Below are 13973 nucleotides of genomic sequence, written 5' to 3' on the forward strand. Positions count from 1 at the left end.
AGAAGAAAAGAAAAGAAAAGATTACCACAAAAGTGAATGAACTAAAAATGCAAAATAAACAAAGGTTTGACAATAAAGATAGAACTTCTATGATGGTTTTTGAAGCAATTAAACATGATACCAGGGAGTCAACAGTTTTCATGTCTTGCTCGATTAAGTCTTTGGATGATCTAATCACCTCTAGGAGGTTTAGAGTTTCTTTATTGTCTACGGCAATAGGATATAACAGCATGGAGGTAATGGAGGTCAAATAGATTAAACCTGATGATCTAGCTTGCTGCAAATTAAATATTGAAGGTTGCTCGCTTGGGAATCCGAGTTTGGCAGGTACGGATGGAATCTTCAAAGACTCTCACTGGCTGTCTAGAGGTTTCTTTGCGCATTACCTATGGGTCAAACCAGACTTTATTGCTGAGTTTCATGCTTTCTTTGTTGGTTTAAGAATGGCCACGGAGACGGGGTTTCTAACCTATGGGTTGAATGTGACTCAATGGTTGTGGACACTTCAATTTGGAATCAGTCGATCTCATGGATTTTTTTTTTTGCAACAATGATGTTGTTTTATGAGCTTTCTATTCTCTATCACTTGGAAGATAACCCATTGTTAGAGAGAAGAAAGGTACAAGTACTCAGTTGTCCAATGTATGGTTAGATCAGCAAGGTTATGTGGTTTTGGATATGATTTGGGATGCTCAGAAAAAACCAAGATATTGATTCTTAAATTGATTTTTTTTTTTTTTTTTTTTTTGAGTTCTAATTCAATTGATGGCTAAGCTGAAGGTGATTCTATAAGTTCTGTTTGGGATCATCATGTTTCCTCTGCTAATAACAATAATGCCGAAAGTGGGGTGTTCTAGGGACTTGTACTTTATTTTTTATTATTATTATTATTATTATTATTATTATTATTATTATTATTTTATCAATTTAGGAATGCCTAGACTTACTCTTGTACATCTTTCCTTTATATTATTATATTTCCTTATAGTGTGGATAACGAAACCGTACCGTCCTGAGAATATTGTTATATTTTAATACCAATATCTTACTAATTCCATATGAATATTTCAACCCCCCCCCTCCCTTTTTTTTTTGGTCCTTTTATGGGATGTATCATATATGTCATTAATTCGTTAAGGGTATAAACTGGTATGGTTTCAGTATTCAATACAGTTTTGGTACTTTGGTACAGTTTGGTACTTATCGAACAGTTTTGTCTTAAAAATCGACACTATATCGAATCAAAAGATATTGTTTGTTATATCGTAACCGTACCAAATCTCCTTTGATAGGATAATTAAGCATTATTTCGATATCATAGTTCGGTATTACTACCAAATTGAAACCCTTTTCTCTCTAAATTTTATGTTTATAAAAAAAAAAAAAGGATATTCAAACTTTTATCTACATGGTATTTACTAAGACATCCCTCAACAAACAAATTGTGGCCATGGAGCATCATAACCCTTTTTTTTTTTAATTATGTTTATTAATTTTTTATTTATACCATATTTTTGCCTCATGCCTACTGACAAATTGATACTATTGTTACGTAATCTAGCCACCAAAAAAATGAGTAAATAACTGCATATTAGGAACTCTAACCCTAACATCAATGTTCTAAGTTACTTCAGTTAATGAGTTTTTCATTTTTCCATATAAGAAAAAAAAAACCCCCTCAACAACCAACTTTCTTCTCCTTCGCTTCATTATTTAAAAATCTGAGAGAATCCAATCATTGGAGGATCGCTAAAGCTCCAGTTGTTACAAGGATAAAAAGGGATGGGATGGGAAACTTGTGTGGATGGGTCCCACATGTTGTGAACATTTTTTTTTGGGGGGTTGGGGGCTAAGATACATGTTAGTTGGGTTGAAAAAAATAAGCCGAAGGGAAGTAAGTATAGAAATAAATATTTTTGTAGTGGGATGAGACCTAGTTGGAGAGAAGAAATTAAGGTAAAGTATGATTTTATGGGAGAGGTGGAAATGGGAGGAAGAGAAAAATAGACACAAAATGAACTTTTCCATAAATAATGCCAATGTTGGACTTTGAAATGCATTCAATAAGGTTGTATAATAAGAGTCCACCTCATCTAACTAAGCACTCATATTTGCAGGAAACAATTACAAGTTTTTCACCCCTTTATATCTTTTCCATTTTTCTCCATCAAACAAATGGATCTAAAAGGTCGTAAACTCAAAGTGCTCGAGACCTTGAAGGTTTCACTATAAATTTGTGCCTTGAGGATTTCAGTAATGGATGCCAGTGTAGGTTGCAATAAATTTGTAGTGACAATTCATTCCTCTAATTTAAGAAAGGTGTGAGAACGAGCAATCGTAACCCCATTCTCCATTGAATATGAAGCATGTCTCCTCTCACCAAGGACATAGGAAATAGGAAATTTTACCAAACCACATTCATCCTTATGCCCTATGATTGTTTGTTGAAATTTACTATTTTTCTAGATCATTGTAATTTTCCATTTCTACACGTGCTAGGCTGAATTACTAAATGAAGATTAAAGCCAAAGTAAGACCAATTTCAAGCACCTTTCCTTTGACCTTAAAATATGGGTTTACACAAATTTGACTTCACGTAAAAGCTCTTTTCATCATCAAAGACATCCTCATTTCCAACCTCTTGCTTTGAATTACCATAACAAGTCAAAAATAAGAGAGGAGTCATGATGAACACATTTATGTATGAAATCTAAGTAGTAAAACATGCATTTTTATATATTTAGAATTGAACTACCTTAGGTTTTACTCTCTTTTTGCAGGTTTTGTATTTTAAAGGCCTTAAGCATTATTGGGTGTTTTATCTCTCTAACAACAACTACCTAGTATAGTTGGTGAGCTATGGTGTGCAAAATTCCCTTGCTCAGGGTTTTCTAGCACAAGAAGACGAAAAAATATGAGAAATAAATCTTGTCCAAATCTTCTCTCTCCTCCACATCATCACCAGAAGATTGTCCAAATCACATAAAGCAAGAAGAAAAATCATCCAAGGAAAGAAAAAAAAATCAGCCAACAAGAGTTGTGCGCAAGATTTGAAGAGAGGGAGAAAAAGAAGAGAAAAAAAAAAAAAAGCAAAAAAATGATAGGAAATTTCTCAAAGTTTATTTCTCTCTTCTCTCTCCTCCACCTTAGCACTTTTGGTCTCAAAAGATCTCACCTACCAATTGTGGGTTTTTCCCTTTTAGGAAAGAGAAATTTGTTAGCCTACCTCCCCATTCCCTATAGATACAACTCATGTAAGAGGAGGAAAAAAATTTCATTCTTCGTCTAGGTTTTTTTTTAGTTGCTCTCTCTCTCTCTCTCTCTCTCTAGTTTTAATTCTTCTTTGTTTTTGCTTTAAATAGCTTTTTATTTCAATTAATGCAAGCACTCTTTTATTTTTATTCAGCCTTTTATGTTTATAATTTATGCAATTAAGTTGTATTTTTAAGTTATAGTTCAAGGCTTAGATCTAGGTGACAAGATCACCAGCCATGGAGCATCTCTTTTTTTCAAGTTCTATTCTTTTTTCAAGATTTGTTTTCTCCAGACCTAGAAATTTCAGATTTTGTTCATTCCAGATCTAGTTTTTAGGGTTGACAGTATCTCAAATCACTCAAGCTCTCAAGTTCAAGCATTGATTCAGGTAGGTAGGCTTCTTTAATAGTCTTCTCTCCCCCCTCTCATTCTCTCTTATGACTACCCTTTATTTCTTAATTTAGGGTTTTAATTTCAGTCGTTACATTATTGTTTTCTTTTTTCCCCAAGGTTCATGGCTAGTGTATGTGTTGGCTTTGCCCCTCCTAACCATAGAATCATCATTTTATTGTTTTTATTTTAATTGTCTCCCTTTTCCTAAAGCTAAGTAGAGTAACCCTTATAAGAGTGACTCTCTGGTCAAATAGGGAAGCTTATATTATGATGCATCTCTCAGCCTAAATAGAGAAACCTACTTGTGAGCCTCTCTCTGGATTTATCCCCTTTATTTTATTTTATTTTTATTTCAGCATTTTTTTTCCTTTATTGCTTTTTAATTGCATGGGTTGTTTATTTTCAGTTATTTATTTATTTAATTTTAATTGCGTAGCTTGCGTATCTAAATTCTTAGATGACGAATGGTTAGGACGTTATTTTAGATACATATGTTTAGGATGATAGTTAGAATTAGATCAAAACCATTAATCGGTTCACTTTAGCATTATTAAAATAAGCCAAAAATAAAGTTGATGTTCTCCCTGTGTTCGACCCGTAGCTACACTGATCCGTACGCTTGGGTTTACATTTCAAATCCTAACAAGTCACACAAGACATAACTGTGCCAACCAAGCAAATGAAGTTCCCTTCCTCTTCTTCCCAATTCCGAAAGACCCCAGCAGCTCCCAAGCTTGACTCAATATATTTAATTGATGTAAGATAATTTACCCACTTTGTATCTGTTGGTATCCGATTTTAGCAAATCCGACCTACAAGACAATCAGTCAATAAATCGACATCGATTTATTGACTGATTGTGTTAAGGAGCTGACCGGTTAAGCTGATCAGTAATCAAGTTGGCCAAAAAATGACAATCTTGTATTAAGGAGTTGATTGGTCAGAATAATCATCAGGTGGATCGTGCAGACTGACTGAATATAGTCAGATGACTGATTGTGACATCTTACGGTCAGATGACTGATCTTGACATTTTACGATCAACTGACTGATTGTGACTTTTACTGTCAGTTGACCAGTTTCGACGTTTTACAGTCAACATTTTGACTTTTTACGGCCAACTGACTGATTGTGACTTTTACTGTCAGCTGACCGATTCCGGCTTAAGTGATTAAGGCAGATCAACTACCCACTAAGGACATTACGATCAACTGACCGAGTCTGGCTTTTTGGTCAGCTAACCAAGTCTGGCTTAAGTGGTTCAGGTAGTTATAACCAATTAACTACCCCACTATGGACATGATTAAACATGGGTTCTTACGGTTACAAAACTGCCAAAAGAGGAAGATCTTTCAAATAAAGCACACACAACAACTCAAACAAAATCAGACATCAAGTCTTATCTTTCTTTCTTTCCTTTTTTTTTTTTTTTTTTTTTTTTATCTTTCATATTTTAGATTAGCATTTTATTTTCAAGTCATATACTTCGTTCAAGTCATGAACTTCAGTTCATAGTGTAATGATCACATCCCTAGTATGTTTAGCATCAACAGAGATGCAGATCACGATTATGGTATGTTTAATATCAACAGAGACAACAGATCTTGTTTCTGATATGTTCAACATCAATAGAGAATATTTGGTCATATTTCTGATATGTTAAATATCAATAGAGGAAGGATTATACTTTCCCCTTATCTATGAGTTACTATCATTTGTCTTCATCTTTTTCAATCCTTGCATCACGTTTTAAAGAACATTAAAAGTCCTTGGAGTTGATCGGGGCAAGAGGAGAGCCCAAGTCGCTTGATCGAAGTCAGATCTACTATTGAATCGTGTCAAGAAGGATTCTAGCACGCCCCTACACAGACCATTACGGTCAGCTGACCATAACTCAGGGAAGAATTTGTTGCCAAACAAAATTGGCACGCCTAGTGGGACCCTCAGAGAAGAAATCGTGATGCCAAAAAGAAGATGGGCTCGAAATTCTTGGCAAAAATAGTTGGTGGTCCTCTAAATACCACCAAGCCCTGAGCACAATCCTGAAGCCACCCCATCAGGGGCACAGACAAATGAGATTGGCGAAGATATGATTCGCCAATTAGTGACAATTATGTAGAAGGAAATATGTCAGTCAGTCAAGGTCTGTATACAGGGCATTACAGATCAATATGACCACCTATTGGATCGCTATGTCTAATTATTCACAATTCTTATGGCTTAGATTCAGCCAAATATGTGGAATCAACAACCCAACGTTAGTAAACTTTTATCTGGCCAGGGGCATGGTCACACGGATGCAGTTCATAATGGGATTAACACGATTGGTCAACCCACCCAGGCTAATCAGCCTAGTTACACGACTAGTCAACCCGATCAAGCTAGTCAGCCTAATCATATTGGAAGTTCAAGCTATTCGGTGATCAATGATGGTTACATTGGGGCTCGGTGATCAATAATGGTTACATGGGTCATGCCCCTACAATAGTCATGTACCATGCCATCGTTCCAAACAGCAATTGCATATCCAATTAACCCTATGACCGCACAAGCACGACATGGCATGCCCCTACAATAGCCATGTACTAAACTTTGAAAAGGGCTAAAAGGGCATAATCCTTCATACTTTTGGCCAATAAATGACATTGTATGAAGAATTATGGGGCCAATTGTTGGTACCCGATTTTAGCAAATCCAGCCTACAAGACAATCGGTTAATAAATCCACATCAATTTATTGACCAATTGTGTTAAGGAGCTAACCGATAATCAAGTTGGCCAAAAATTGATGACCTTGTATTAAAGAGTTGATTAGTCATAATAACCATCAAGTGGATCGAGCAGTTTGACCGAATACGGTCAGATGACTGATCGTGACATTTTACTATCAACTGACTAGTTGTGAATTTATTATGATCAACTAACCGATTTCGATATTTTACAGTCAACATTTTGGATTTTTACTGTCAGGTGACTGAGTCCGGCTTAAGTGGTTAAGGCAGTTATAACCAATTAACTACCCACTAAGGACATGATTATTGTCAGCTAACTGAGTTTGGCTTAAGTGGTTAAGTCAGTTATAACCAATTAACTACCCACTAAAGACATTACGGTCAGCTGATCGAGTCTGGCTTAAGTGGTTCAGGTAGTTATAACCAATTAACTTCTCCACTAAGAACATGATTAAACATGGGTTTCTGTAGTTACAAAACTGCCAAAAGAGGAGGATCTTTCAAATAAAGCTATAAAATGGATTATGGTGGAAGAAGGGGGAGACATACAACAACTCAAACAAAATCAAACATCAAGTCTTATCTTTCTTTCTTTCCCCTTTTTATCTTTCATGTTTTAGATTAGCATTTTCTCTTCAAGTCATGAACTTCAATTTATAGTGTAACGATAATGTCTCTAGAATTTTTAGCATCAACAGAGATGTAGATCACGATTCTGGTATGTTTAATGTCAACAGAGACAACAGATCTTCTTTTTGGTATGTTCAACATTAACAAAGAACAGCTGGTCGTCTTTCTAGTATATTGAATATCAATAGACAGGATTACACTTTCCCCTTGTCTATGAGTTAGTATCATTTGTCTTCATCTTTTTCAATCCTTGCATCAGGTTTTAAAAAAATTAAAAGTCCCTGGAGTTGATCGGGGCAAGAGGAGAGCTCAAGTCGCTTGATCAAAGTCAAATCTACTATTCAATCCAGTCAGGAAGGATTCTTGTATGCCCGCACAGACACTAGTACGGTTAGCTGTCCGTAACTCAAGGAAGAATTTGTTGCCAAATAATATCTAACTTGTTACAGCATTCCAATAGCTAAAAATTTGCTGAAAGGTGACATAGATTATGGGTGGCATCCCTCTAGGTCAAAGCCTCTTCCCTCCAAAAGCAGGACATATTAGGGCATTTGAGTCAGTCTTGCACTTCACCAAAGGTCCAACAATGATAATACAGACAGGAGTCCAGGGTGACGGCAAAAGAAACAACTTTAGAAACAATGGACCAAAGAAAGAAAAGCGAAAAGCACTATAGAGAGAGAGAGAGAGAGAGAGAGAGAGAGAGAGAGAGAGAGAGTTCTTATTTCTTTATATTTGTCATGATAATTTAAAGAACAGTATCTGCAACGCCCGCACTAATGACTAATGATTAAACAATAATCTCTAGTGAATTGCTTATTTTCTCTTCTTCTGTTTATGGAGAACAAGTGACCCGTGACCACATTCAAAAAGGTAAAGACGTTTGAGTTAAAAACAAGAGAAAAGGAAAACAAAAACAGGAAATAAAAAATAATGGAGACAGACAAAGACAAGCACAATGGAATTATGCTTGAACCCATCGGGCACAGTGTGGAAGCAATGAAAAAGTCACGAGAAACCTAACGTTAGGACTTAAGAAGACAAGTACAAAGTGCCAATCATGCACAATCATTCCACTAAAAAGCTTACAAATCCTATGGTTATGGTTTCCTTTCTTTAAACATTATTGACTTTTTAAGCTTATCTCAGAGTTTTTTGAGGGGTTAGGTGTTTCTTCTTTGGAAAATGGAAACTGGGCTCCAGACACACCCACGCGCAGAGAGAGAGAGAGAGAGAGAGAGAGACTGTTTCTAGCATACTTTTTTGAGAACTTCTTTACTTAAATTACTTTAAGCTCACTTTTAACTTTCCCCTTTAACTTTTGTGATATATTTTTTTTAATCTATATGAGATTAAAAAGGCTAACGCCGCTATTATTTGGTAATTGAGTTTGGAAAGGAGGACGAAAAGTGTGTGATCATGTTGCCACTCTAGTTGGAAAGACTTGTATGATCCCAAGCATGGATTTAGTTCTTGGTACCAATACTGGTATCTGTCTCTACTGATATTGATCTTATTTAGATCGGTTTTCATAGAGGTGTGTATCAATCATTTTGCCTCTTACTTTTCAGAAAAAGTACGGTTTTTTAACTGTTTTACCCCTAAAACGATGTGGATAATCGATCCGGATTGGTCAGGGATCGGGGATCGGTCTCAACCGATACTTATACGATACGGCCAATACGATATCGATACTCGAAACCCTGAACAATCTTCTAGCACTGGCATTGTTTGAAGTATTAGTATTGAAATCAGTCGATAATATCAGTTTGGCAAGTGTCCGATCTAGATACTAGGCCAATAAAAGTTGATTGAACGGTATAGATCAGAGGTAAAAAAAAGTTGTTTTCAAAGTAAAATAATGGTATTTTTGTCCGATATAGACGATCTGATACTGATCTATTTCAATACTGTAGCAGTTTTGGGAATAATCGATACACATTCCAATACCATGCTCTGAAACCATACACATTGTTATTGGTATCCTTTTTCTCTTGGAGTGTAAAAAAACTAAGGCACCGTTTGACAACGTTCCGTTTCTTCCGTTTCTACGTTTTTTTGTTCCCAGAAACGGAGAAACAACCTAAAAAGCATTTGATAAAGTTGTTCCGTTTCACCCGTTTCTAGAAACATAAATCAAAATTTATGCCAATCTATAATTCTAGAAATGACTTTGACAAAACAAGTCTGACTTGTTTTGTCGTTTCTAGAAACGAATTTGAGAGAAAAAAAAATGCTATTATGCCTGATAAATCTCTCAACTATTTAAACCTAAAAAGAGACAACCAAACCCTCTCTCCCTTTTGGGCATCCGATGATACTATTGGGTTTTTTAGTGGTATTATGTTTGTAAAAAATGTTTCAAGAAACAGGTTTATCAAACACCAAAAAATCCATTTTTATTTCCGGAAACGTGAAAAGCTATTTTTGCTATTTTTAGACATAGAAACAACAGAAACATTGTCAAACAGTGCCTAATATGTTATATTAACCAAATAATGGGTAAGAAGCCAGAATACAAGCTCAAAATAAAGCCATTAAAGTCTAAGTTAATCATTACCCGAAAAATAAAAAAGTCAGCTAATTATTATCTAGTCTCATTAAGAGTCTGGATCACTTACCCATATGTGTATCCTTTGTTATATAGTTATGTGATGACATGTATCCTTTTTGCTTGTATAAATGTTGTAAGTACACACATCCATGTAAGTGATCCAAACTCTGGATGATGCTAAGAATGCAATGGTTCTCTTCTAGAGCTAGTATTCTGGTTCTTTCCCACTATTACATTAATAAAATATATTATTGTTTTTTTTTTTTTTTTCCCTCTGGAAGGGAAAAAACAAAGAGTAGAAAAATCCTAAATTCTTCTTAAGAGTGTGGGAAGACTGTGTAACGATTTTAAGATTTGCTTTCCAAACACGATAACTACACTTTTGGTCCTTTTTTTCAACCACAATTACCAAATAATATCGCTCATGAGTGATTATTCTTTGCAGTGAGTGCGACAGTGCAGTGAGTATGTGATGGTTGAGAGCATATGGGTACGCACCCCGAGGTCTATTGGAATGCGTAACAATTCTGATATCTTATAAGATTTTCTAACCACGTGGCAACGGCCAACACCATGATCACACTTTTGATCCTTTTTGCTTCCATAAAAACCTTTGCGTGCATTCTTAATGGTAGCAAGTGCATCGCCTAACCATATGTAAAACATACAGGTATGAGTAAGTGATTTGGATTATGAACAATGTTTGCAAGGGGCTATAAGAAATCTTCAGAGTTCTGTTCACAGAATGAGCACATTTGGCTAAGTCAACCCACATGTTCAGCTGTCTGTAATTGAAGAGGAAGGTGCATGATTCAAACTCCTTGGCGAGAAATTGGATGTCTTGAATCCCTACAAGCACACTCCAAGGTTTGTTCTTCCACTGTTGGAGATTAGTGTCTCAAATTAATTTGTTTTCCATGAGTCTTATTGTTGGATTATTTACATTTAATTTATCTCTATCCATCAAACCAATTATTTACACTTGAAGTGTCCATCAAACCCAATTTAATTTGATTAAATTAATTGTTACAATTCTTATAAACTTGTTTGTTGTGATTATTTGAATAATGTTTAGTTGCCTAATTTATCGTTACTTGTTCACAACCATGGACAGACTTTGTCTCTATTCTAGAGTTCCACATAGTATGCTTCTCCAACAGAGATTGGTACAAAAATAAAATGCGAGCACTTAATTGTGTTGAACATAGACCCATCAAAATTCCCTATTTGGTTTACCATTGTTGTGTTCACTAGAACAATTTTTTATAGTTACTTTTCCATACCTAAGAGGCACTTAGTGTTACATTTATATTTCATGTAGTCATGGTGATCCAATGGTTGGTGTTTACTAACAAGACTGATTACATGCCGAATGTTCGTTGTGTGGGGTATATGCGCTAAGGGGGGTGACAATAGGTTTTTACATCCTAAAAAGGTAAACATCCAAGTGTGCGAATTGTTAAGACTTTTGTGCAATTAAGGATAATTTAATACTCACCCTTTAGAATGATGTTCCCGATATGTTGCTCTGACTTTTGTGTTATACTTCTTTATAATTCTTTTACTTCTTTATTTTTCTTTTATTCTTTTTACTGTCTTTTCTTCAATTACTATTTATGCTTCTATCAGATCCATGAAGCCAACCGCATTTAGCTAGGATAAAATTATAGTTGTTATTGTTAATGGTCTTGATCTCATCTCTGCCTATGTGAAAACTTTACGTTAGGCTTTTCCATAAAAGAGAATGCTTGGAGCAAAAATCAGTTGTATAATATATTTTTTTATTTTTTCCCCTTTTTATTAAACATAAGAGCAAGGGAAAGAGTCTTCTTTTTCCTCAAATTCAAACAATAAGACGATTTGGAATTTAAATTGAATCAGTAAATAATGATCAAGTGCACATGTTACAATCAGTTGGAGAGCGTGTCACTTATGTGTTCTAGGTAACCTAACTCCTTGTTCTTGTGTTTTATGTATGCAAGTTCATTGAGATCCAAGGCTAAACATTTAGGCACCATTTGACAATGTTTCGTTTTTAAGTTTTTTTGTTCCAAAAAATGGAGAAACAGCCTAAAAAGCATTTGATAAAATTGTTTCGTTTCACTCATTTCTAAAAACATAAATCAAAATTTATGCCTATTTACAATTTTATAAATGACTTTGACAAAACAAGTCCGACAAAGAAACAACAGAAACATTATCAAACAGTGCCTTAGTATGTTCTTCAACCATTGCGCTTCTGCCGTCGCTTTTCAAGTGTTATAACATTGATTCGACAATGCACATAGTATGTATGATACGATCTACCAACAAAAAATATATAAATATATATATATATATATTTTTTTTAATTATGGTATAGAGTTTTTTTCTCTCTCTCTTTCTTATTGAACACAAGCAACTTCCCTCATAGAGAGATAATGCTGATGGGGCAATTTAGGACATTAGCAAACACTTGGTTCTTTATTTTACCTCTTTTATTATTTTCTTTTTTCAGTCGGTAAAAATTATGGAAAATCAATTAAACTTCTCTTTTTGTAGCAAGATCTACAAGACTTTAGAATCCCCCCCAAAAGGACAAATCAGTGGGAATCCTTTTTTTTTTTCAATTTCATTTTCTAGCGTGAGGGGTGACTGATGTGGGATTAAGGGGGTATTTGTGAGACCTTGACTACTCCCCCACTCAATCCCTAGCACCCTCACCAGGGGAAGCATAAAGAGGGTCGGCAGATCAATCGGAAAGGTTGAACCCACTCCCCTTTTGATATGGATGGAAATCGTATCAATGAAGTCTGGCCTGTGTCTGATTCTTGGATTTTAAACCAGTCTCCAAGAGAGTACCAAAAAACCAAATGATGAGTGATGACCAAATGCTTCATCTGCACTATGCAAAATAACTCCTAGATCCAACATACTAAATGGTTCAGCCAAAGATTGGGATTTTAAAGAGTGCAGTTACTATGATATGCTCCTGGCACTCTCTAACCCATAAAAGGGGATGTTAGATCAAACACCAAGAAACACGAATAAAGGGAGACAATAGATCCATATGACACAGAGATTTAACGAGGTTCACACACCAGGGTGGTGTGCTACATCCTCGGGCGAAGAAGAAGATGATTCACTATGCAGAAGAGAGATTACACCCTAGCAATGGCGAGGAAAAACTCGCCCTGAAACCCTAGCTTCGTGAAAACCCTAGAATACAATGACTTTCTCAACAAGCAACAGTACATTATATATATATATATATATATACTCCAAATTGGGGTTCAACCCATCGAGTCGCGGTCGATCCGGTCGAACCATACCGCGGGGGCTACACCCCCGCACCCCCATACGAGATCAATGATGGGCTCCAAGCTTGGGCCTACTCTGTTTCCATCACAGATCTCAGAAAATTTCCCATTCGGGTCGCCACCAAAATATGTCGGATCGAGTCAATCTTCAAAATGGGTTAAGAATTCGAGACAAACTTAACAGGAGAGCTTCCTATTTTCGGACTACTTTGGTGTAGGTTAAAAATTGTTGTCAATTGATAGTCTCTTCATTCACCACCCCACCCCCCCCCCCCCAAAAAAAAAAAAAAAAAAAAATCCCAGCTATTCTAGTTTTACTTGCAATGCAGGTGGTCCAGTTCCCTGTTTCTACCTAGAATTCACAACTAGATATCGTGTATATGAATTGTGAGAACTGAGTAATAGATTATCACAGATCCTATACTTCAAGGTCTCCACTTCTGGAAACAGTGTGGATGTATATCTCTTTGTTTTGATTAGTTTTGTTTCTCTTTTATCATTAAAAAAAAAAGTCTCTTTTCCCTTATCCATTCGAATACCATAGAATACAAATTTGGATGGACCAGTTTCACCTCTTTGTCGCTCCATCACAAGAATATCAATTAGGAGAGTCAAATTGTGATGTAGAAAAAACATAGAAGTAGACTTATTTTCACTGAAATAAGCTGTGGGTTGGGTTTTATAAATGTTAGGCCTTTGGTGCAATAGGTATTCATTGTAATGGGCAACTTTAATGAACTAAAAATATGAGTAGAAGGTAGGAATGCCGGGTTTACTTTATTAGTTAATTAGTTTAGTTAGAATCCTTATCTGGGTCAGTTTCCTTTATTATTTTAGTTTCCTAATCAGTTTATGCTACCTTATCAGTTTGGGATTGGTTTAGACCTTTGCTGTTTTAAAGTTTTTGAGTCTATTTTTGAGTTTTTTTTATTTAAATTTGTAAGGGGGTATGGTCCTATACATGAATTTGAATGCAGCATTAGCTTTCAACTCAATTGGTCTGTGAATTTCATATTCGGATGTGATTCTTGCTATGGCTTCCGCAAGGCAATCAGGCGGATTCCTGATTTTTATTTCCTGCACTAAACTGTTATCAACTACTCAGGTTATT

This window comes from Macadamia integrifolia, chromosome 12 (genome assembly GCF_013358625.1).
Source record: "Macadamia integrifolia cultivar HAES 741 chromosome 12, SCU_Mint_v3, whole genome shotgun sequence".
In the NCBI taxonomy this organism is placed as follows: Eukaryota; Viridiplantae; Streptophyta; class Magnoliopsida; order Proteales; family Proteaceae; genus Macadamia; species Macadamia integrifolia.